Here is a 25,297-nt window from a genome sequence, read left to right on the forward strand (position 1 = left end):
TCTGAGGTCTAATTTGTGGGCTACGAGCTTGTTTATGTTGTTGTCCTTTTCTAGGTTTTTTCTGGTTTTTATGTTACTATGTCCTTTTAATGTATCAACATGACTTCTGTACTTTTGACCTTTGTGCAATTATTTACTTGTCATGTAATTTCAATCTTTCGTGTTCTATACTTAATTCAGAAATAAAGAATGTAAAAAAAAATAAGTTTTTATACCCATATGAATTTTTAATATAAAGAATAATAAAAGCTACATTTTATGGCTTGAATAGAGATGGGGTTCTCCACACTTTGTCTGGTTTTCCTCCAAAACATCTTAAAATGGCTTCTAGAAAGTTTGCTCCCAAATTTGTAGGTCCTTACTAAAATTTTAAATCCCGTGACTGTTAAGCTTCAACTCCCTGTAGCTTGGAAAATCAACAACTTCTTCCATTTTTCTCTTTTAAAGAAATTTGAAGGGACACTTGGTCCCCAAGACATTATTGAGGTGGATCAGGAGAATAAAATCGAGCGAGTTCTGGTATCCAGGCTGGTCAAATGGCATTTGCAGTATCTCAGTATTTTCAGTTAAAACATTCTTTTTCCTTGTGTAACTTCTCTGATGTTTATGAAAAATTGATTCCCATGTAAAATATTTACCACATTAAAAAAAGGCTTCTCCCCTGTGTTAATTCTTAGGTAAGAAGAGATTTCTTCACAAAACATTTTCAGCATTCTGAACATGAAAATGGCATCTCCCCAGTATTGGTTCTCTGGTGGATATCAAGAGAATCGTTCTGGTTAAAACATTTCCCACATTCTGAACATTAAAAGGGCTTCTCCCCTGTGTGAGTTCTTTGGGGATTAGCACAATATGATTTATGGCTAAAACATTTCCCACATTATGAACATGAAAAAGGCTTTTCCACAGTTTGGGTTCTCTGATGGCTATTAAGATTCACTTTTTGGTTAAAACATTTCCCACATTTTGAACAAGAAAAAGGCTTCTCCCCTGTGTGAGTTCTCTGGTGCTTAACACAATTTGAATTCTAGCTAAAACGTTTCCCACATTCTGAACATGAAAAAGGCTTGCCCCCTGTGTGGGTTCTCTGGTGACTATCAAGATGCTGTTTCAGGTTAAAACATATCCCACATTCTGAACATGAAAAAGGCCTCTCCCCTGTGTGAGTTCTCTGGTGATTAAGAAGAGATGATTTCTTTACAAAACATTTTCCACATTCTGAACATGAAAATGGCTTCATCCCTGTGTGAGTTCTCTGATGTGTAACAAGAGCTGATTTCGCTATATAACATTTCCCACATTCTGAACATAAAAAGGCTTCTCCTCTGTGTGGGTTCTCTGGTGACTAACAAGGTCTGATTTCCGTGCAAAACATTTTCCACATTCTCAACATGAAAAAGGCTTCTCCCTTGTGTGAGTTCTCTGATGTCTGTTAAGACTTGATTTCATTGTAAAACATTTCCCACATTCTGAACATGAAAAAGGCTTCTCCCCTGTGTGACTTCTCTGGTGTCTAACAAGATATGATTTCCATAAAAAACATTTCCCACATTCTGAACATGAAAATGGCTTCTCCCCTGTGTGAGTTCTCTGGTGCTTAACAAAATATGATTTCTGGTTAAAACATTTCCCACACTTTGAACAAGAAAATCTATTCTCTGCTGTGTGAATTTTTTGATCTTTAAGAAAGGAATTTTTGAGGGGAAAACTATTTCCATATTCTGAATGTGAAAAGGAATTCTTTGCTTTAGGAGCAGTTCGTCTTTTAATGCTTATTTTGTGACTTTGATTTTCCTTAGTAGTCGGTAATGAATCAGAAGACAGGACCTGTTTCATAGGATCAGATGACATATCTTTGCTGTGAAGGGATGATGGTATATCTGAAATAATTGCATTCACTTCAATTGTATCCTGTGGGATCTCAAGATCGTCTGATTTACAAATTGAAGATGTCAGCTGTCCCTCTGATCTCCTGGTACAGTCAACTGCCAAGAAGATAACAAATTATTATTTTTCAATAAAATATCCTTGATTTATATATTTTTCAACATTTCTACTTAAACTGTGTGTAAAAATGGTAAGTTATGTAAAAATATTGAATTATTCACCAAGACAATGACAGTTCACAGTCTATTAGAAAACCTCATAGGATGAACCAGTAGAACGTGGTGTTCAACTGTTTGTTCATTCTGGAATATGGAACAAAAAGCCACCAAGCAATGTTATGTAGGTGAAAATAATATCAATAAAAACGTCTACTCATCTCACAAAAAACAAGCCCCCACTCAGGTCCATCATCTGTCAGTGTAATAACAGAGGTTTCCACATTATTAGTGGCTCAAAGGCTCTTGAAAAGCAACATGGCTTCCATAAACCAATCCAGCAATATCCGCTGTACCAAAATCAGATCTCCCCCTCGCTTCTGAGCCTTGCAGTGCGCCCAAACTATATTTAGCCTCCATGTATTTAGCATTACTATAGTGAGAAGAACCCACTTAATTGATGGTGTGTGTCTCCTGGAACACAATCTAGGCACTATGTGTTGGGTAATAAAATTATATATTTGCAATTTTCAAGCATCCCTTGAATATTCTAAAAAGTGCCTGAGAAGTCAAAATAGTCACTTCTTCTACTGATTAATTCACTGAGGGCTATAATTTCCAAAATGAAGTCACTTTATGGGGATTTTTACTCCTCTGATTTTCTGCCATTTTGTCATATTAGGGCTTCTGCAAATGGTGTGTCCCACTTTCTTTGGGTTCTGCTCATGCAACATCTGCTTCTCTCACCAGGTGCCGCCTTATTCATCCGGCAGGCGGCGCTGGTGATGGAGGAGACGTCAGAACCAGAAGCTCTGGGCGGCACAGGCTCTGTCCAGCCACTAAGATTAGGGTGCCTGGGACCAGTAGTACTATCCAGTCTGGCAGTATGGGTGTGTGTGCTGTCCAGCTGGAGTAATCTGCTCCCTACTTCAACCAATTGGAAAGCACCGCACCCTACTAAAGCTGGAGGCATATTGCCGGAAGCTGCCAGATACAGCCTTGTTCTCCTCTGGTTCAGTCCTCTGTGCTCAGCTCCCGGCTTGTGGATTTATTTCTGTTGCGACCTCGGCCCGTTTACTGACTACTCTTGTGCCATCTGAGTTTGTATTTCTTCTGCTCTCCTGGTTCTGACCCGACTACTTGAATATTCTTTTTCCCCATCTCACTCCACAGAACAGCAGGTAACACCGTGGCCCAAGCCTAGGGGTCTCTGTGTAAGTCCAGATCCATGTAGAGGGGTTAAGGGGTGATGGGCAAAACTGTGAGTATAGACAATAACAAATCTCTAGAAATGATCAAACTCAAGAGTCTTCATCAGTGAAAAAAGTGAATAACTAGTGGTGAAACCTCTCTGGGGTAATTGGAGTATGGGGCTCAGGGGCTCTTGGGAATCTAAACTATTGTAAAGGCCAATATTTGTTGTCAGATGAGTTTCAAGAAGAAATATTTTAAACATTTTAAAGATAACTTTTCATAATACTGCAGAGCTGAGGTGTCTTAAATTTAGGTCTCAGGCATTTGGAAGAAGAAATAGAGACCTTCTTTTAACCCTGTTACAGCCTGGGGTGTAATAGTACACACCAGGCTGTCACCCCATGTTCAGCGCGGGCTCCGCGCTGAGCCCACACTGAACCGGGCACATGTCAGCTGATTTATACAGCTGACCTGTGCCCGCAACAGCCGCGGGTGGAATCGCGATCCAACCGCGGCTGTTAAAATCTCTGACAGCGGCATTTAACAGCGCCGCGCCGGGAGCGCGTCATTTACCTTGCCCATCGGTGACCCCGTCACATGATCGCGGGTCACTGATGGGTGGGTATGACAACCCTGGGTCTGCAGCAGACCCCAGTGGTTGTCATGTACTGATCGCTATGAGCGCCACCTAGTGGTCGGCGCTCATAGCACAGGAGCATTTCTGCTACATAGAGGTGATCTGCTCATCACCTCTATGTAGCAGAGGCGATCGGACAGTTGCTGCTTCTATAGTCTACTATGGAGACTATAGAAGCAAGCAAATAGTGTAAAAAAATGTTTTTAAAAATATTAAAAAAATAAAAAAAATATAAAAGTTCAAATCACCCCCCTTTCTCCCCATTCAAAATAAAATATATAAAAAAAAAACACATACACATATTTGGTATCACCGCGTTCAGAATCGCCCGATCTATCAATATAAAAAAAGAATTAATCCGATCGGTAAACGGCATAGCGAGAAAAAAATTCTAAATGCCGGAATTACGTTTTTTGGTCACCGCAACATTGAAATAAAATGCAATAACGGGCGAATAAAACATCATATCTACCCCAAAACGGTATCAATAAAAACTTCAGCCCGGCGCTCAAAAAATAAGCTGTCACCCGGCCCCCCCAGGTCCCGAAAAATGGAAACGCTACGGGTCTTGGAAAATAGCACCTTTTTTTTTTTGTTTTATTTTTTCACCACTTAAATAAAAAAGAACCTATACATGTTTGGTGTCTACAAACTCGCAATGACCTGTCAGTTTTAGCATTCAGTGAACGTGGTAAAAAAAATAAAAAAAACATCTGTGGTATTGCACTTTTTTTGCAATTTCACCGCACTTGGAATTTTTTCCCCGTTTTCCCATACACGATATACTAAAACCAGTAATGTCATTCAAAAGTACTACTCGTCCCGCAAAAAATAATCCCTCACACGGCCATATTGACCAAAAAATAAAAATGCTATGGCTCTGGGAAAAAGGGGAGCAAAAAACGAAAATGCAAAAATGGAAAATCCCAGGGTCCTTAAGGGGTTAAAGACTACCAGGGAGTTTCAAACTTATTAGTGAGGCCGGCTGATCCCACCACAATCAAACTATCAAACAGAATGAACCTGTAAAAAGAAGACTTTTTTATTCTATTGTTACATTCCCAACAACATTATATGTTTGGGGTGGAAAACTGCAACACTAAATCGGAGTCACACTCATTTATGGTGGATCATTACAGCTACTATGAGTCCTGACCAGAAGAGTAGAGAAAGTATTAGCGCCCCCATTTCAGGAGAGATTGTGCAGTAATCTGAATTCCTTAGGATCGAAAACATAATGCAATTTATGACGTGGAGTGAATCCATGAAACCAGGGCTGGAGCCAACACATCTCCTGCAGGCGTGAATAAATGTATATTACAGCCATCAGCCACGCACAGCTTAGAGATATATCATGGCACAGGTGTAATGTTTTCTGTATAGTTTATCACAATCCTGTTTGAAGTTAGTTGGTTTAAAAAGAAATTTAAAAGTCGGGATAAAGGGAAACTCTGTTGTTAATGTACAGAAATTCACACTTGGCCTCACTGCACATTTAATGTTGTAGATCATAAGAGTGAAGTTTGGCCAGAAAGACTGGACCTGGTCTTGTAGGGACCATATGAGCACATTCAGCAGCACAGAAGAGAGAGAAGGTAGATTCATCCAATAAGATATCAGGGATCTAGGAAGCCAACAACATCATTACCCTCCGCTTTCTCTTACAGGCCCATCATAATATTTTTATTCAAGTGATTTTCTAATTTGTCAGCACATTCTACGTACGCAGTCATTTAGCTTTATAGTTTACAGATCTGGGCAGATAAGTCAGTTTCTTCTAATCACAGGGAGTAGGTGGATCTTCCTGGTTGTAAGTTCTATAGAAAAGGCTTTTCAATGACCACAGTCATTTAAACAGTTTTGGGTGGAGGAGAATGTTGTGGTCTAGAGGCAAAATGGTGATCACACGATTGTGATATAGCCGGACTACACCAACGATAAAGCAGCCACAGCCGGTGACTGAGAAGAATCTGTGACTTCTCTGCATTTAGTGGTCACTACTCACCTGGGTAGTCATATGTAGGAATCTCCTCTTTACACCGCTCATCACCCCTCACATATGTCTCTGTAGTATTAATATGGGTCAGATCTTCACCCTGAAACAAATATTGTAAAAGTCACAGACAGATGGAGAAGTCCCATCTATGATCAGCTCTAATCCTGCCATCTCCACCGTTCTCATTACACAAGTATAAACCATATAATACTGGTGGATAAAACAAGACTGAACACAAGACCTTCACAGCCACCTACACATCATAGGGGAGATCTCATGACACCTTCTCTCCATCTACCTGATGATCCTGAGGAACATTGGGATCTTCTTGTTTACAGCCCTGTGGAAGAAGAGGACGGGGACATCTCTCTGGTGTTGTCCTCTTACTGGATAGATCTGGAGGAATCACATACAGGGACTGAATTCATTCTTTACATACAGATAATTATAGGCCGTGTGTATTTAGTCCTTTTACCTGGTGATGTGAGGGGCTGGGGAACCTCCATCATGACGTCCTTGTACAGATCTTTGTGTCCTTCTAAATACTCCCACTCCTCCATAGAGAAATAGACAGCGACATCCTGACATCTTATAGGAACCTGACACATACAATGATACCGTCATCCCCCCAATAGTGTTACTGTATAATGTCCCAGCATTCCCAGCAGTGTCACCTCTCCAGTCAGCAGCTGAATCATCTTGTAGGTGAGTTCTAGGATCTTCTGGTCATTGATGTCATCATGTATGAAGGGGTGAGATGGAGGCCCTGCGATTGGGCTCAGGGGTCTTCCCCATCCCTCAGACACAGGGTCCTGACAGAGCTCACTAGAGGTCTTCTTCACTACTATGTAATCCTGGTTATGAAGGAAGCATATAACATTTTATCAGATGCTAAATATTATGAAAAGCTAGAGGTGGATCCCTCAAAGGATTTCACAAGGGAATACCATGACCTGATCAATTATGCCTACACAGCAGGTATCCTTACAAAAAAAGAAAAAACCTTTTTAAACAATAAAGAACCATCATTGGCATTCTTTTATCACTTGCCGAAAATTCACAAGGATTGTAATATTCCTCCTGGACGACCGATCATTTCAGGAATGAATTCCCTTACTAGTCCACTCTCCCACTTTATAGATCTGTACCTTCAGCAATATGTAAAATCTCTCACCTCCTATTTAAAAGATTCTACTCAACTTATTTTTGAATTGAATGCACTACAATGGGAAGATAATTATCTCATGATTACAATGGATGTTAATGCACTTTATTCAAATATTGGTCATGATTTAGGTATAAATGCAGTGAAATTTTTTTTACAGCAGGATAAAGATATGCCACAAGGTCAGGTAGATTTCCTTTTGAGAGGCTTAAATTTTATCCTCAAGCATAATCTTTTTGAATTTGAGGGACACCTCTATTTACAGAGGCTCGGTACCGCGATGGGGACTTGGATAGCCCCAAGTTTTGCTAATTTATTCATGGGGCTATTCGAGTCCCAGTCGCTCCTATGCTCCCCTAAATATAGCAACAATATAGTACTGTACAAGCGCTATATAGATGACCTATTCGTGATATGGAGGGGCAGTAAAGAGGATGCTCAGTCTCTAGTCAATGAATTGAATGAGAACACCTGGGGTATTACTTTTTCTTCTAGTATCGAACCAAAAATAGCTGTTTTTCTTGATTTAGAAATTTCACATGAAGAAAAGAAAATAATAACGAAAACTCATTTCAAATCTGTTGATGTGAATGGCTACTTGGACTATCAAAGTGCCCATTACATCAAATGGAAAAATAACATCCCTTTCAGCCAATTTCATCGAATCAGAAAAAATAATACTAAGGATTCGGATTATATCAGACAATCGGATATAATCAAGAAGAGATTTAAAGAGAAAAAGTACCCCAAGCAAATTATCGATGAGGTATACCGTATAAATTTGACTAAAACCCAAACTGATTGTTTGGGGAATAAGGATGAATTGCCCCATAAGGAATCCAGGGATAGTGACACTAAGAATATGAATAAATGGAATCATAATTTTATCACCTCTTATAATAAGGGGAACCAATTGATTAGGAATATTTTGCAAAAGCATTGGCATATCTTGAAACAAGATCCTCTCCTACGAGATATATTGCCAAAAATACCTGGCATTACATTTAGGAGAGGAAAAACTCTAAGAAACCTCCTCGCACCTAGTCGTTTAAAAAAACGGAAACCAGGAGGCCAACCAGTGTTCTCTCAATCTAAAAATATTTGTCCCTTGATTAGTACATTATTACTCACACAGAATGGCACTTATAGGTGCTCTCAGAAAAAATGTCAGTGCTGTCATATAATTACTCATGGGTCCCATTCCACTACATCGAATAGCACAGGAGAGACTTTTAATATCAAGGATCACCTGACCTGTACTAGTGACTATGTAATCTATGTTATTACATGCGATTCCGGTCTCCAGTACGTGGGTAGGACCACACAAATGGTGAGATCCCGACTCAATGCCCACAGATATAATGCCAAAAAAGGCTTATTAACACACAGCCTCTCCAGACATCTTCTTACTACCCATAACAAAAAATTTAAAGTGAGACTTACACCGGCGGAGCAGATTCCGGCTGATATTCCTGACAGGATCCAACAACTTAACAAGAAGGAGGCCTTCTGGATATATAGACTACGTTGTTTGTATCCTGATGGCCTCAATGATAAATTGGAGAATGTATAGAGTTCACGGAGATATCTCCACAATTAATGTTTCATTCACTATGTATAATAATAACCTCTTTCTCTTTTTTTTTCCTTTGTTTTTTTTTTTCCTTATATGCGTTTTTGGTGCGTTTTTTATCAATTTTAGAGGAGAAGAGAGAAAAAAAAAAAAATTTTAATATATTTTTTAAATTTTTTATCTTTTTTTTTTTTTCTTGCGTTTTTTGATGCGTTTTTTTTTTTTCTCTCTCTCTGCCTTCCGTTTTACTGCCTTTAGCATATATATCTATGTGAATTTAACTCCCCTTATCTGAATTTTATTGATATACCTATTGAATGAAAATCTTCTTAAATCCAGGTTCATGGTATAGATTCTTCTATCAATGCACTTATTTTCTCCTCTTAAAGGGATAGAAAAAGAAAGGAAAGAAAGAGAAGGAGAAAGTATAATACCTTCGTTACCAAAATTTTATTATGTTAGGGAGAATATAAGTATATCTTTGGCTTTCCTGTGATATATTTGGTAAGTATACTTTACTTGTGTACATCTATACTATTAGGAACAAAATCTAATTTTTATATACCATACTTGTGCAATATTTTGGATACATGAATTAATATTTATTCAATATTCATTTAATATTTATTGGCTATTTATACAAAAAATTCTATAAGGCGTCATATTTTCACTTGTCTTTGTTGTATATGTTTTTATCATGTTTTTAATTAGTGGTGTTGTTTGTCCCAGTCATGATAAAATTTACAAATTTTTTTCGACACTCTGCTTCTATATTTCATGATTTTGTATGCTTGGTGCCTGCTTTGCCCTCTTTTTTTCCTCTTCTCAATTTGTCTGTTTGGGGGTCTTTGGGCACAGGCATAGGTTTATTTATATGGTGGTGCTGGGTCTCCTTTTTGCCATCAGAATCTCTCACCTCTCCTGTAAGCCGGAAGAGGATCTCTAGGGTGAGGTGTAATATCCTCTCTGCCATCTTGTCTCTATCCATATCCATCTTTGATTGGTAAATCAGGAAAATTCTCTTATATAGAAGATCTTCACTGAGAGGATCCGATATTGTAGAGACCTGAATGAGAAGAAGATGAGCCGATGTAACATCATAAAAATCCTGTGTAATAATACAATTACTGGAGATAATAAGGGGAAACATATGAGATTTATTATTTTACAGTATTTAGTTTTCTTCTTTACATCTACTAATAAAACCTATATACACTGCTCAAAAAATAAAGGGAACACTCAAATAACACATCCTAGATCTGAATGAATGAAATATCCTCATTGAATACTTTGTTCTGTACAAAGTTGAATGTGCTGACAACAAAATCACACAAAAATCATCAATGGAAATCAAATTTATTAACCAATGGAGGCCTGGATTTGGAGTCACCTCCAAAATTAAAGTGGAAAAACACACTACAGGCTGATCCAACTTTGATGTAATGTCCTTAAAACAAGTCAAAATGAGTCTCAGTATTGTGTGTGGCCTCCACGTGCCTGTATGACCTCCCTACAACGCCCGGGCATGCTCCTGATGAGGCTGAGTATTGTGTGTGACCTCCACATGCCTGTATGACCTCCCTACAATGCCTGGGCATGCTCCTGATGAGGTTGTGGATGGTCTACTGTGGGATCTCCTCCCAGACCTGGACTAAAGCATCCGCCAACTCCTGGACATTCTGTGGTGCAACGTGACGTTGGTGGATGGAGTGAGACATGATGTCCCAGATGTGCTCAATCGGATTCAGGTCTGGGGAACGGGCGGGCCTGTCCATAGGTTCAACTCCTTCATCTTGCAGGAACTGCTGACACACTCCAGCCACATGAGGTCTGGCATTGTCCTGCATTAGGAGGAACCCAGGGCCAACCGCACCAGCATATGGTCTCACAAGGGGTCTGAGGATCTCATCTCGGTACCTAATGGCAGTCAGGCTACCTCTGGTGAGCACATGGAGGGCTGTGCGGCCCTCCAAAGAAATGCCACCCCACACCATTATTGACCCACTTCCAAACCGGACATGCTGAAGGATGTTGCAGGCAGCAGATCGCTCTCCACGGCGTCTCCAGACTCTGTCACGTCTGTCACATGTGCTCAATGTGAACCTGCTTTCATCTGTGAAGAGCACAGGGCGCCAGTGGTGACTTTGCCAATGCTGGTGTTCTGTGGCAAATGCCAAGCGTCCTGCACGGTGTTGGACTGTGAGCACAACCCCCATCTGTGGACATCGGGCCCTCATACCACCCTCATGGAGTCGGTTTCTAACCGTTTGTGCAGACACATGCACATTTGTGGCCTGCTGGAGGTCATTTTGCATGGCTCTGGCAGTGCGCCTCCTGTTTCTCCTTGCACAAAGGCGGAGGTAGCGGTCCTGCTGCTGGGTTGTTGCCCTCCTACGGCCCCCTCCACATCTCCTGGTGTACTGGCATGTCCAGCCTCTGGACAGTATGCTGACAGACAGCGCAAACCTTCTTGCCACAGCTCGCATTGATGTGCCATCCTGGATGAGCTGCAGTACCTGAGCAACTTCTGTGGGTTGTAGAGTCCGTCTCATGCTACCATGAATGTGAAAGCACAACCAACATTCAAAAGTGACCAAAACATCAACCAGAAAGCATTGGTACGGAGATGTGGTCTGTGGTCCCCACCTGCTGAACCACTCCTTTATTGAGGGTGTCTTGATAATTGCCAATAATTTCCATCTATTGTCTATTCCATTTGCACAACAGCATGTGAAATTGATTGTCAATCAGTGTTGCTTCCTAAGTGGACAGTTTGATTTCACAGAAGTTTTATTTACTTGGAGTTATATTCTGTTGTTTAAGTGTTCCCTTTATTTTTTTGAACAGTGTATTTTAGGCCACAGACAACAAGCAGTTTTTCCCTCGGAGTCGGAAGCTGAACACGTTTCTCAGACTCATTTTCCATAAAGCTAATTCTCATCTCATTTACTGACACTGGAATCGGCATTAGCAATACTGCAGGAGATATTCATTACACGTGACATGAGAAATTAAACACCTACAATCACAATCCTTATAGTAAGGCTTATATGCATCATATCAACAATAACCCAAATTTAGAAAAAATGACAGCCAAAATATATTAAAAAAATCTCATTTATTTAGAATACATAAAAAGTACAACAAAAAATAACATATGGTAATAATAACACAACACAGGTAGAAAAAGGGGGCACACCTGGTATACATATATACATCGATAGGACAAAATTGGTACACAGACTGATTAATGAATTAATAAAGCCAGAGTATAAAATTTAATAAAACAGTATATATGTGCTAATGTGTATCTCAAAAATATAATGTATGAGTAAAGCAGTTCACAAACTACTCCAAATAAGCCATCTATAGGAGATTACATGTATACAGACAATGAACATCAAAAGAAAGTATAATACCTGTATATGTATGGAAGAATTAGTGAGGGAAACATAAAAAACCAAGGGCCCACGCACGTTTCACAAAGAAATGCTTTGTCCAGTATAGTGAGCTACTGTGTAACCACTTTATAGGGTGAAGGGTCCAATCAGATTGTATAAGGAGGATAAACTAACTATATGGCACCTGCACATAGAGGGAGTCGTCACTGGAGGAAGCTGAATAAATTAGGGTGAAGGTTCATTTATCCAGTTTCTTCCAATGAAGACTTCCTCTACATGTAGGTGCCGAATAGTTAATTTATTTTCTCTCTCTTTCGTGTTTGGATTTCCGCGACAGACACTAGCTGTCCGATACAAACCATGAACTTTACAGGTCGGGCTCGCTCATCTCTAGTTATTATTGATCCTTACTATAAGGATTGTGGTCGTAGGTGTTTAATGTATACATTTTACTATTACAGTAATTATTCCTCAATCCGGTGTGGATTACATGAGCAGACATGCGTCCTGGCTAATACGGGCTAAAAACATATTACAAAATGAAACCCCACAGGTACAAGATTCAGCCCAGAAGATTGCACTGAAAAGGACTTTTAAAAAAACGTATTAAACCGTCGTACTCATCTCTGGTGGAAAAAAACTTTGCCGGAGAATTACCTGTCCAAAGATATCACACCCCATGGACTCAGAGAGCAGGTTTTTAATTTTACATTGAATGGGAAAATGAAATATCTACCATAAAAACAAAGAAGTTGCATAGAGAACTACAAGATAAGGAGCAATACAAAGTCTTTACATGGAGCCATAATCCTAGACATTCTGACAAGGCCATCCCTGGATCCACAGGAACATCTATCAGTGGGACATCAGCTGCCTCCTCTGCTGATACAAGAAGATACCCATTGAGATTCAGTAAATGGAGGTTGGAACATGACTGTCGTTTTGATAGTAAAAGACAGACCGGTATGAGCTCATCACCAGAGGACCAACATATGAATACATAATTCATTTATCATCTTTGGTCTCATCTTCTGATCAATTATCGGTTCTCAGTCGTGGTCTGCCTTTATTCCCGTCTTTCAACTTTAACAATTTTTCAGCAATCAAAAGATTTACAGCTTTTCACTTGAAAATTTATTTTCAAAAAAATGTATGCTACCAAGCCCATAGATGGGTTTTTTCCTTCATTACAAAAAAAAAAAGACATTTCAGATATTGGAAGAATTAGCAGGAGAATCTGAAAATCCTGGCAGATGTAAGTACCCTGGCTATCTTCTACCTAAATAAAAGAAAATGCCTAATAATGGTGTCTGGTCCTGCAATGTACGAAAGTCTATTAGGCCGGGCCAGAGGCAATGTCCAATAAGTTACCTTTTAACGCTCCATACACATTAGTCTAAAGTTGCATGAAAGCACTAATTTTGGTGGGGAAAGGGGGTTTGGTAGCCTATATAATGTATTTGGGGGCCTCCGGACAGATGGATTTGGCATCCTGAATTTCAGAGTTTAATCGGTTTGTTCTTCCTGTAAATAATCCTCTGCTAGAGGAGTCTGGAGGTGACTCTCTCTTGTTTGTACTTGCGTATAATTGTTTGTACAGATGAACGAGGCACCTTCAGGTATCTTCAAATTGTACCCAAGGATGAGCCAGACTTGTGCAAGTCCACAATTCTCTTCCTGATATCTTGGCTGATTTCTGTATACTTTCCCATGATGCTACACAAAGAAGGGGTGTGTTTCAGTTGTGCATTAAAATACATCCACAGGTGTGTCTCTAATTAACTCAGATGTTGCTAAAAAACTTATCAGAAGCTTCCAAACCCTTGACATCATCATATGGGCAGTCCAAAATTGTTTAAAGGCATAGTAATCTTAGAGTACGTAAACTTTTGACTTAGCAGTAATAAAAATGCTTTAAAACATTCTCTCTCTCATTATTCTGGCATTTGGCAAATATTAAAAATTATGGTAATTCTAATTGACCTAAAACGTCAGTGCAAAGGTTCTGGTGTGACTGGGTGAGAGGCGTCAGACTGGTATCTAAGAAGTAACATTTCTCCTTGCGGAGAGCAACATGCTAAGCACATCGCACACACTATGTGATGTAGTCCTGTAGCAAGGGTCAGGGTCCTATCAGTCCAATATCTGTATCATCTCATATTGTAAATCCAGGGTGACAAACATGAAAACCCCATTATAAAACCTTTAATTAAAAAAATAAATCCCCTCAAAGTTGAAGATGAATATACAGGTGCATCTCACAAAATTAGAATATAATCAAATAGTTAATTTATTTCAGTTCTTCGATATAAAAAGTGAAACTCCTATATTATATAGAGTCATTACACACAGAGTGATCTATTTCACGTGTTTATTTCTGTTAATGATGATTATGGCTTACAGCCAATGAAAACACAAACAAGTCATTATCTCAGTAAATTAGAATACTTTATAACAGCTTGAAAAATGATTTTAAAATCCGATATGTTATCATACTGAAATGTATGTTCAGTAAATGCCCTCAATACTTGGTCGGGCTCCTTTTGCATCAATTACTGCATCAATTCGGCGTGGCATGGAGGCGATCAGCCTGTGGCACTGCTGAGGTGTTATGGAAGCCCAGGTTGCTTTGATAGCAGCCTGCAGCTCGTCTGCTTTGTTGGGTCTGGGGTCTCTCATCTTCCTCTTGACAATACCCCATAGATTCTCTATAGTAGATTCTCTATGGGATTAAGGTCAGGCAAGTTTGCTGGCCAATCAAGCACAGTGATACTGTTGTGTGTAAACCAGGTATTGATACTTTTGGCAGTGAGGACAGCGGCCAAGTCCTGCTGGAGAATGAAATTTCCATCTCCAAAAAGCTTGTCGGCAGAGGGAAGCATGAAGTGCTCTAAAATGTCCTGGTAGACGGCTGCGCTGACTTTGGTCTTGATAAAACACAGTGGACCTCCACCAGCAGATGACATGGCACCCCAAACCATCACTGATTGTGGAGACTTCACACTAGACCTCCAGCAGCTTGGATTGTGGCCTCTCCACTCTTCCTCCAGACTCTGGGACCTTGATTTCCAAATGAAATGCAAAATTTACTTTCATCTGAAAACAACACCTTGGACCACTGAGCAACAGTCCAGGTCTTTTTCTCCTTGGCTCAGGTAAGATGCTTCTGTCGTTGTCTATTGGTCATGAGTGGCTTGACACAAGGAATGCGACATTGGTAACATGTCCTGGATACGTCTGTGTGTGGTGGCTCTTGAAGCAATGACTCCAGCAGCAGTCCACTCCTTGTGAATCTCCCCCAAATTTTTTGACTGGCCTTTACTTAACAATCCTTTCAAGGCTGCGGTTATCCCGGTTGCTTGTGCACCCTTTTCTACCACACTTTTTCCTTCCACTCAACCTTCCATTATTATGCTTGGATACAGCACTTTGTGAACAGCCAGCTTCTTTAGCAATTTTGTGGCTTACCCTCCTTGTGGAATGTGTCAATGACTGTCTTCTGGACATCTGTGATGTCAGCAGTCTTCCCCATGATTGTGGAGCCTACTGAAACAGACTATGGGACATTTTTAAACACTTAGGAAGCCGTTGCAGGTGTTTTTTGTTAATTATTCTAATTTACTGAGATAATGACTTTTGTGTTTCCATTGGCTGTAAGCCATAATCATCAACATTAACAGAAATAAACATTTGAAATAGATCACTCTGTGTGTAATGACTCTATATAATATAGGAGTTTCACTTTTTGTATTGAAGAACTGACATAAATTAACTTATTGATGATATTCTAATTTTGTGAGAAGCACCTGTATATGATAAAGAGCTAAATAGAAACAGCCAGTAGGCGCAAACAGATAATCAAATATAGGTGCAGGCCCCTAAATATATACTCAGTATAGACAACAAGACCCCAAAGGGTGAGAAGGGAATAAGAGAAAAAAAGTTCCAGGGGGCGCACTTTCTTCTTTGCATGTGTAATATTCTACCGCCCCCTCTTTTGGGGTGACAGAGGAATGCAGAGATTGTGCAGGTTGGGAATAGATGGGGACGGTGGTGAGGAGTCAGATGTGTCTGTGCTGTAATCTCTGCAGACGAGTCCTGGCTGGAGAAGTCACAATGTCTTTCTGAGAAAGATGGAAAAGTGAACGACTCCATCAGAAAGAACATCAGCTGTGATTATCTGTAACTGTGCTGTATCTTCTGTGTGTCCTGCAGTACTGGGATCTACCACTAGATGTGGCGGGAATAGCGTGGGGCTTTGTGGAAATTTTTTTTTTAGTTACAGCGCGGTTATCTGCTGAAGTTCTCCTATACCCACTAATAGGCCCCGACCCCACTATCAGTATTCGGTCAGTATTTTTTCTCAGGAGTGGGAGCCAAAACCAGGAAAAAATACTGACCAAATACTGATAGTGGGGCCGTGCCAGCATAGCTGTAATCAGGGTTACCAGTAAGGGCCCACTCAGACACTGCGCCCCCCGGAGCTGAACACCTACATATGCCTCTGCAAGTGTTACATCACTGTTCACACCACACAGAGATGCCAAAAGAGTCTCCGTGCTGAAGGGGTTAATGACCCCTGCGCCCAGTAATGGGGTCTCCACATACCTCCACCTGCAGAGCCGCCACCACATATATGGCTGCTCTGTGCGCACAGGAGCTGTGATGAGGTCACAGGAGGGGAGGAGTCAGGGGTCACATGATCAGGGGCCTCAGTGGATGCAGGACTCTGCTGTGCTGGTTGTCATGGTGCTGGATGAGCTGAAGTTTATGTGTGGGGTCAGGAGGGGTTTACAGTGTGGATGTAGCAGAGCCGCGTGTGTACGAGGTGTACGGAGCGGAGCCGCGCGTGTACGAGGTGTACGGAGCGGAGCCGCGTGTGTACGAGGTGTACGGAGCAGAGCCGCGTGTGTACGAGGTGTACGGAGCAGAGCCGCGTGTGTACGAGGTGTACGGAGCAGAGCCGCGTGTGTACGAGGTGTACGGAGCAGAGCCGCGTGTGTACGAGGTGAACGGAGCGGAGCCGCGTGTGTACGAGGTGTACGGAGCAGAGCCGCGTGTGTACGAGGTGTACGGAGCAGAGCCGCGTGTGTACGAGGTGTACGGAGCAGAGCCGCGTGTGTACGAGGTGAACGGAGCGGAGCCGCGTGTGTACGAGGTGTACGGAGCGGAGCGGAGCCGTGTGTGTACGAGGTGTACGGAGCGGAGCCGCGTGTGTACGGAGCGGAGCCACGTGTGTACGAGGTGTACGGAGCGGAGCCGCGAGTGTACGAGGTGTACGGAGCGGAGCCGCGTGTGTACGAGGTGTACGGAGCGGAGCCGCGCGTGTACGATGTGTACGGAGCGGAGCCGCGCGTGTACGAGGTGTACGGAGCGGAGCCGCGCGTGTACGATGTGTACGGAGCGGAGCCGCGCGTGTACGAGGTGTACGGAGCGGAGCCGCGTGTGTACGAGGTGTACGGAGCGGAGCCGCGTGTGTACGAGGTGTACGGAGCGGAGCCGTGTGTGTACGAGGTGTACGGAGCAGAGCCGCGTGTGTGCGAGGTGTACGGAGCAGAGCCGGGTGTGTACGAGGTGTACGGAGCGGAGCCGCGTGTGTACGAGGTGTACGGAGCGGAGCCGCGTGTGTACGAGGTGTACGGAGCAGAGCCGCGTGTGTACGAGGTGTACGGAGCAGAGCCGCGTGTGTACGAGGTGTACGGAGCAGAGCCGCGTGTGTACGAGGTGTACGGAGCGGAGCAGTGTGTGTACGAGGCGTACGGAGCGGAACCGCGTGTGTACGAGGCGTACGGAGCAGAGCCGCGTGTGTATGAGGCGTACGGAGCGGAGCCGCGTGTGTACGAGGTGTACGGAGCGGAGCCGCGTGTGTACGAGGCGTACGGAGCGGAGCCGCGTGTGTACGAGGCGTACGGAGCGGAGCCGCGCGTGTATGAGGCGTACGGAGCGGAGCCGCGCGTGTACGAGGTGTACGGAGCGGAGCCGCGCGTGTACGAGGTGTACGGAGCGGAGCCGCGTTTGTACGAGGTGTACGGAGCGGAGCCGCGTGTGTACGAGGTGTACGGAGCGGAGCCGCGCGTGTACGAGGTGTACGGAGCGGAGCCGCGCGTGTACGAGGTGTACGGAGCGGAGCCGCGCGTGTACGAGGTGTACGGAGCGGAGCCGCGTGTGTACGAGGCGTACGGAGCGGAGCCATGCACATTCTCCTTTCCTACCACCCTCCCACCCCTGGGAAGCATTCTGGTCACCACACCGCTCCAAGCAGCTTTTTCTTTATACCTTCCCAGTCTGTTATATTGATCCCTCCTGTGCATTGTGCTCTTGTAATATATGAGGGGCCATTGAGCTTTTATGTATTTTTCACTAGCTACCCATGCGTCTGTGAAATGTCTTAGGCCATTGGGGCACAGTGTAATAATGGGAGACCGTGATTATATATGTCTGTGATAGGGTATTTTTTAGATCTATTTGGAGCTAGTATATTTAAACCTTTTCTGTTAACCGCCCAGATTTAGGGCTATAAACTGTTATATACAGTATATCCGGTTTTGCTTTCACCTTGAATACTGTCTTCATAAACTCTTTTTTAATAATATAACTTAATAAAATGAATTTCTACATTTCGTACCAGGTTGTCTGTCTTGTCTTCCTATCTTCTCCATGTCTTGTTGACAGTTAATGGTTTATGTAAGGGGGGATGTGCTGCCCAAGCCTGGTCAGTGATCCACCCCTTTATGAGTGATGTTCTTTTTGGCCATGTATTGGTGCCTGAAAATAGCCCGGCAGCATTTGTCAGATCCCCACAGGAGATACGAGTGACCTATAACTGTACCTGAAGGGATTTACAAGCTTTGACTAAAGCAAAGGCAGGAGATGTGAGAGGGACACATGATTTAAAGTAACAGTAACAGGGCATGATATGACCAGAGAAAGTGGGGAAGACTTTTGCGAACTAATGAAGAAGGGGGCGGATTTAAAGGTTTGGCCACCGGATGCTATTGGGGCTTTTGAAAAATTGAAAGAGTGTTTTATGTCTGCTCCTGTTCTAATCCAATCCGATCTCCAAGAACCATTCATTGTGGAGGTGGATGATTCGGAGGTCGGGGTAGGGGCTGTTTTATCTCAGTGTTGCCAAACTCTGACTAATTTGCGGCCATGTGCTTTTTTCGTATGTTGTTGGGAATTGTGAGTTACTCTCTGTTAAATTAGCCTTTAAGGAATGGAGACATTTTCTGGAGGGGGCAGTTCATAAAGTCACCGTGGTCACTGACCAGAAGAATTTAACATATATTGAGCGTATATTCAGCTAAACGGCTAACTCCTAGACAGGCCAGAGGGTCCTTATTTTTCTCTAGTTTCAACTTCTCTATCACTTTTAGGCCAGGGTCCAAGAATGTGAAGGCTGACACACTATCATGCAGTCTTAGTTCAGTTTCTCCTTCATCCTCCATTATTTCTAAGGATATTGTGGTTTCTGCTGTATCCTCGGATTTGGAAGCTGAGATCCTTAAAGTCCAATCGTTGGCTCCTTCCACCACTTCTGGGTCCAAAATATTTGTAGCTGTGTACATAATATTGGATCTGTTTCAGGAGTTACATTATTCCATCTTGAGTGGTCATCGTGAGGTCACACCTATGTGGAATGCTATTAGGCTGTGTGCCCACGATGCGTTTTTAATGCATTTCCGCAGCGTTTTTGCATCTGCGGAAAAGCATTAAAAACGCATGGTAGAAGGGCAGCAATGTTCCCCAATGATAATCCGCATGTGCTGTGCACATGCGGTGGAAATTTCCGCTGCGGATTATCATTGCGGAAAAAAACGCAGCACTACCAATTATTTTGCGGAAGCGCTGCGTTTTCGCCGCCATTGACTTGCATTAGAACGCGCCAATTCCGCAAGACTGCATCTGTACTTGCGTAATTGGCATGTTCTAATGTGCGTATGGTACCAGGGTGTGGAGGACAGGAGGCTCTCCTCCACACCCAGGTACCATAGAAACTGTAAAAAAAAGACTAAAATAAAAAATAAAGATTATATTTACCTTCTGGCGACCCGCGCTGCGCTCCTTCTCCTTTGCCGACAGATCGCGTTGGACTGAAGGACCTGCGCTGACGTCACAGTCATGTGACGGTAGGTCCTACAGTACAGGGCATCGCGATGTGCGGGCAGCCAGGAACGAGCGCCGGAGCACACCCCGGAAGGTAAGTATAGGTTTATTTTTTTATTTTTAACCATTCTACACCGCGTGCAGAATTATTAGGCAAATGAGTATTTTGATTACATGATATTTTTTATACATGTTGTCCTACTCCAAGCTGCATAGGCTTGAGAACCAACTACCAATTAAGAAAATCTGGTGATGTGCATCTCTGTAATGAGGAGGGGTGTTGACTAATGACATCAACACCCTATATAAGGTGTGCTTAATTATTAGGCAACTTCCTTTCCTTTGGCAAAATGGGTCAGAAGAGAGATTTGATGGGCTCTGAAAAGTCCAAAATTGTGAGATGTCTTGCAGAGGGATGCAGCAGTCTTGAAATTTCCAAACTTTTGAAGCGTGATCACCGAACAATCAAGCGTTTCATGGAAAATAGACAACAGGGTCGCAAGAAGCGTGTTGGCCAAAAAAGGCGCAAAATAACTGCCCATGAATTGAGGAAAATCAAGCGTGAAGGTGCCAAGATGACATTCGCCACCAGTTTTACCATATTTCAGAGCTGCAACGTTACTGGAGTATCAAAAACCACAAGGTGTGTGATACTCAGGGACATGGCCAAGGTAAGGAAGGCTGAAAAACGACCACCTTTGAACAAGAAACATAACATAAAACGTCAAGAATGGGCCAAGAAATATCTTAAGACTGATTTTTCAAAGGTTTTATGGACTGATGAAATGAGAGTGACTCTTGATGGGCCAGATGGATGGGCCAGAGGCTGGATCAGTAAAGGGCAGAGAGCTCCACTCCGACTCAGACGCCAGCAAGGTGGACGTGGGGTACTGGTATGGGCTGGTATCATCAAAGATGAACTTGTGGGACCTTTTTGGGTTGAGGATGTAGTGAAGCTCAACTCCCAGACCTACTGCCAGTTTCTGGAAGACAACTTCTTCAAGCAGTGGTACAGGAAGAAGTCGGTATCGTTCAAGAAACACATGATTTTCATGCAGGACAATGCTCCATCACATGCATCCAACTACTCCACAGCGTGGCTGGCCAGTAAAGGTCTCAAAGAAGATAAAATAATGACATGGCCCCCTTGTTCACCTGATCTGAACCCCATAGAGAACCTGTGGTCCATCATAAAATGTGAGATCTACAGGGAGCGAAAACAGTACACCTCTCAGAACAGTGTCTGGGAGGCTGTGGTGGCTGCTGCACGCAATGCTGATCGAAAACAGATCAAGCAACTGACAGAATCTATGGATGGAGGCTGTTGAGTGTCATCATAAAGAAAGGTGGCTATACTGATCACTAATTTTTTTGGTTTTTGTTTTTGCATGTCAGAAAAGTTTATTTCTAAATTTTGTGCACTGATATTGGTTTACCCGGTGAAAATAAACAAGTGAGATAGGATTATATTTGGTTTTTATTAAATTGCCTAATAATTCTGAACAGTAATAGTTACCTGCACAAACAGATATCCTCCTAAGATAGCCAAATCTAAAAAAAAAAACACTCCAACTTCCAAAAATATTAAGCTTGGATATTTATGAGTCTTTTGGGTTGATTGAGAACATAGTTGTTGATCAATAATAAAAATAATCCTCTAAAATACAACTTGCCTAATAATTCAGCACACAGTGTATTATAGGAAATTCATTAGGGGTTTTTCTCAGATTGCTGAACCTCTTATTGTCATCACACATAAGGGGGCAGTTCTCAAGGTTTGGCCACAGGACTATTGGGGTTTTTGAAAAATTGAAAGAGTGTTTTATATCAGCTACTGTTCTAATCCAACCCGATCTCCAAGAACCATTCATTGTGGAGGTGGATGCTTCGAAGGTAGGGGCCATTTTATCTCAGGGTTCCAAAACTTTTGTCTGCTGGAAGAAATTATGCTGTTGGGAATTGTAAATTACTAGCTTTTAAATTAGCCGTTAAGGAATGGAGACATTTTCTGGAGGGGGCAGTTCATCAAGTCCCCGTGGTCACTGACCATAAGAATTTAGCGTATATTGAATCCATTAAATGGCTAACTCCTAGACAGGCCAGATGGTCCTTATTTTTCTCTAAATTCAATTTCTCTATCACTTTCAATATGTAGAAGGAAATACTATAAAACAAAATAGAATAGGGGCGCAAATGGTGCTGTTACCCAATGAAACAATGGTTGAATAATAAAAAGGAGGCTCACCTTGTCGTGTTGTGATGATGCACAACACATATAAGAGCTAATGTGGAGAGCTGCAGATAACACCAACCCTAGCAGTTTCCAAAATGTATCAACGAACCGATGTAGAAGAAGAAAGATATCTAAATGTTCGCGCTCCTCCGCATACACGGATGATCTCGTGTCCGATGGATAGATGTAAGAATTTTATGAAACAAAAGCCACATTCAAACACGTTTCGAGGACGTCCTGTCCGCTTCCTCAGTGAGTAGCTGGTATACAGACTTCTTTAGTGCAGCTTAAATACAAACATGCATGAAAGAAAAAAAAAACATTTTTTTTCTTTTTTTTTTAGAAAGCTAATAAATGGATAACAAACAAGGACACCAACAAGTGTAACAAAACTAGCATATACAACTTGTCAACCTATACACTTAATTCAGATGAAAATAGTGTGCTCTCTAGGGGGCTTTCTTTTTGCCCCACATACAAAATCAAAGATTTTGATTTCTTCTTGGATCTTCAAGCTTTCATTAGAAAGATCACTCTCAAAAGACATTATGCCATCACCCCTATAAACATATCAAACAAAGAAAACGTTACAATAGGGACTATGGAGGATACCATACACACTGGTCTGAAAAACAAATCCAATTTTTACCCGGTAGAAAGCAAGAGTCATCAGATAGAAACGTTTAATGATGTAACCTTACAGGATTTTAAAAAATTATCAGAGCATCCTATTAATTTTAAAAAGGGAAATTTGAGCAATCCGGAAAGAAAAGCTCTCATAAGTCTTAAGAACAACAAAAATATTATAATTAGATCATCAGATAAGGGCGGGGGGATTGTCATCCAAAATTACGGCGACTACGTAAATTAAGCTTTTAGGATCCTTGGAGATACTATTATAAAAGTTTCTCAGAGGTAAGATGTGTTTCTTGCAGACAAGTCAGCAGGTTTTCCGCCTAAATATAATGAACGATTGACTGTTGTGAAGAATTGCAGCAGAGAGATCCTGCCAGGCAGAGACGCCGTTCCCCTTACCGCCGCATTCCTGGTCCAGCGTCTTCCAGCCTCCCTGCTGCTGCTGCGGCTGGTGCACGCAGCTTCCCCTCTTAAAGGGGCAGTGCGCGCCATCCTAAAAAGTCCCCGACCAATGGCTGGAGGACTTTTCCTATTTAAAGCACCTCCTCCAATATTGAGGTGCCCGTGCAAGGTTGTTGCTCTGTTATTCTTACTGTTGCTTCAGCCCTCAGGTCCCTCTGCAAGTCAGTCCTGTCTGTTCTTCAGTCCAGTCCACCGGTCTGACTACTACCCAGCCCGACAATCTGTCTACAGTCCAGTCCGCCAGTCTGTCTATGGGCTCTGCCTGCCTGCTTACCTGGAAGCACCTCCCTGTTACCTACCATGCCTGCCAGCCTGCTTACCTGGAAGCACCTGCCAGTTACCAGTCATGCCCGCCAGCCTGCCTACCCGGAGCACCCGTCTGGCTATCAGTCGAATCAGCCTGCTTGTCTACCCGGACCACCCGTCAGCCTTCCTTCCGTGCTCATAAGCTGTACCGGTCAGTTCCTTCCATCTGACCCGTGGGAGTCACCTGTTCTCATACAAGGTTGGTCCCAGAGTGGCACCTGGTCCCTCTGCTTCGTCCCTGCCTGGTTCACGGAGTCGACTGAGCCGCCGTGCGACCTTGGTCAGGCCGAGTAGATACTTAGTCACGCCCCTCTGGTCCCTCCTTGCACCCCAGCACAGAGGTTCCACCACCCGAATCCGTAACAGTTTGCACGGGCAATGGAACCCGGTGGCCCCCAGGCTCCTTCGCTCTCTGACCTGTACCAGGAGGTTTCTCATCAGAGATCCCAACAGGAAACTATCCTGACCTACCTGCGGTCAGTCAATTCCCGCCTGGACACGCTGCCCTTCCCATCTGTGTCTGTCTTGAGCCGAGCGGCACCCACTCCGGCAGCGCCTCAGCCTACTAGTGCCATGGCATCCAGCTCTGGCCCCCGGATCTCTGCGCCTCCACGTTTTGGTGGTGGCCCTGTCTTATGTTGGGGTTTTCTAAATCAGTGCATGCTGCACTTTGAACTCCTGGCACATCAGTTTCCCTCCGACCGGGCCAAGGTGGCGTTCATCATGTCTCACCTCACCGGGGAGTCATTGGCATGGCTAAACCCTCTGTGGGAGAGAGGGGATCCCCTGGTGTCTGATCTTCCGGCTTTCCTCACTGCCTTCCAGAAGGTCTTCGATGAGCCCGGACGAAAGACTTCTACTGCCTCCTCACTTCTCAGTCTCCGCCAAGGGAGTCTCACTGTGGGCCAGTATGCCATACATTTCCGTACCCTCGCATCTGAGCTTGCCTGGAACAACGATGCCCTGGTGTCCACCTTCTGGGAGGGTCTTTCCGGACGGATCAAGGATGAGCTAACCGGTCGTAATATCCCTTCCACCCTGGACGACCTGGTGTCATTAGCTACCCGGATTGACATCCGTTTTTTGGAACGAGCTAAGGAGACTACCCGGGAGAGAGGGTTTCCGCGTCTCGCTCCTGTATTCCAAAAGCCTGCCTCCCAACCAGCAATTCCCTGGGCGCGCTCACCTGAACCCATGCAAATTGACCAAACCAAGATGGTCAAGTCTCACCAGGAGACGCACCGAGCCAAAGGGAGTTGCTTCTACTGTGGCAGTAAGAAGCATCTGATCCATTCCTGCCCGGTGAAGCCGGGAAACTCCAGTGTCTAGGACCGCTCGGAGGTCGTCCTAGGCAAGAATAAATCCTCTCCGTCCTTGACTCTATCTGTTTCTATTTCCAGTGGTGAGATCCACTTGTTCGAGACCGCCCACTTGGGTTCTGGAGCCGCTGGGAATCTCATTTCTCAGGCCCTTGTGGAGCGGTATCAGATTCCTACCATACGTCTGGCTGAACCATTGGCAGTCGCTTCCGTGGATGGGAGACTTC

At 43.1% G+C, this 25,297-nt stretch overlaps 1 pseudogene; it reads right to left on the minus strand.

The window, feature by feature from the left end:
• Nucleotides 1-276: 276 nt before the first annotated feature.
• LOC141198574 (uncharacterized) overlaps nucleotides 277-25,297 on the minus strand; it is a 63,051-nt pseudogene continuing 38,030 nt past the window's right edge.

The sequence above is a fragment of the Phyllobates terribilis genome, unplaced genomic scaffold, assembly GCF_046119375.1.
Source record: "Phyllobates terribilis strain yellow unplaced genomic scaffold, ASM4611937v1 Scaffold_98__1_contigs__length_5973952, whole genome shotgun sequence".
NCBI lineage: Eukaryota > Metazoa > Chordata > Amphibia > Anura > Dendrobatidae > Phyllobates > Phyllobates terribilis.